At 41.3% G+C, this 1,356-nt stretch overlaps 1 non-coding gene across 1 annotated transcript; it reads left to right on the top strand.

Annotated features, from left to right (window-relative positions):
- Window positions 1-1,250: 1,250 nt before the first annotated feature.
- On the top strand, window positions 1,251-1,326 carry trnae-uuc. The gene has a single exon. It is a non-coding gene; the product is annotated as a tRNA-Glu (tRNA).
- The last annotated feature ends 30 nt before the right edge of the window (window positions 1,327-1,356 follow it).

Here is a 1,356-nt window from a genome sequence, read left to right as displayed (position 1 = left end):
TCATTGTCTGGAAAATACATACTGAAAATATAAAATACAAAACGTGAGAGATTCAAATAGCCATGGAAAAGAGGTAGGCCCAGAGGAGGGGTACAACAATCAAATAGTAAATAATGTTAATAATAATAATGACAGTAATAATAATTTTAGAAAAATTATAAAACAGCAATGATGATATTGAGGGAAAAGTAGGAACATTTTTTGATTTTCTTTCTTTTTTTTAAGCAACAAGGCAGCTGTCAGTTACAATGCAAGGCAGGACAAAAGACTAGCTGGGTGGCTAAGGCAACACCAACACCTGCTTACAGACACCCACTCACACCATACTAGCGCTATGAACAAACTCTGTGCAAGTCATTTTTTTTGGCCAGGATCTTGTTGAGTTACAAGGCTGGAGGGATCTAGACGGCAAATGCAGAGAGTCTTCTCAGATTACGGGAAGCCCCTCTACGAGGTTGTGTGATGTCATATCCTGCATGGGCGAGGGTGGTTTCTCTGGTTAAGAGTCTTCCAAGCCAGAGAGACTAATACGGGGGTGGGGGATCATTTCACTAGTGATGTCACCTTCCTTTTACTCTAGGTTAGCCCACATTACAGCCCTCTCAGCAGACCAAGTCTACCTCACACATGTACATATACAGGTGGTGGAGTGTTGCTGATGCATTCTCCTAGTATAGTTCATGGTCCAAGACAAAGGCTAAGTACAACCAAAAGGTGGGTTCAATAGACCTCAAAGGCTCCTTGTCCTTGTGTTTCCAGGAGTTTGGGTTGCTGAGAGGGGGTGATCCTGGTCGTAAAGTTGGGGTTCGGGGGACAAGACAAGGGTGTCTGTTCTTAGTGATGGCCAGAAAAGGAGGTGACCTCAAATCTTAAGTGTCCATGATCCAACATTTCTCCATTATTTGTTCATTTACTGTTGCTTTTTCACCCACCAACCTTCAACCCCCCCAAACAGAATACTTGTTTTTACATTACAAATATAAATGTGTTCCGATTCCTCTTGCATAAGGACCCTTTCAAATGCAGCTCCACTGTCAAGGCAAGGAGAGAAGAGGCTCCCTCATATATATATATGCCCAACATAGTTATAATTAAAAATAGCATTTCCCGATTCATTTCAAATTATACTTTTTTGAAATATAACATTTGTATTTAATATATTCAAATAAAACAGGTGTAGTATTTGTTTCAGTCATTCAGAATCTGTTTCTTGGAATAAAAAAAGAAGGCAAAGTGGCAGTCAATGTATGGGCCCCGTGTAGCTCAGTTGGTAGAGCATGGCGCTTTCAACGCCAGGGTTGTGGGTTCGATTCCCACGGGGGGCCAGTATGGAGAGAAAAAAAAAGGGGGGAAATA

Source organism: Coregonus clupeaformis, chromosome 8 (assembly GCF_020615455.1).
Source record: "Coregonus clupeaformis isolate EN_2021a chromosome 8, ASM2061545v1, whole genome shotgun sequence".
NCBI classification, from domain to species: Eukaryota; Metazoa; Chordata; class Actinopteri; order Salmoniformes; family Salmonidae; genus Coregonus; species Coregonus clupeaformis.
This window is presented reverse-complemented; position numbering and strand designations above follow the sequence as displayed.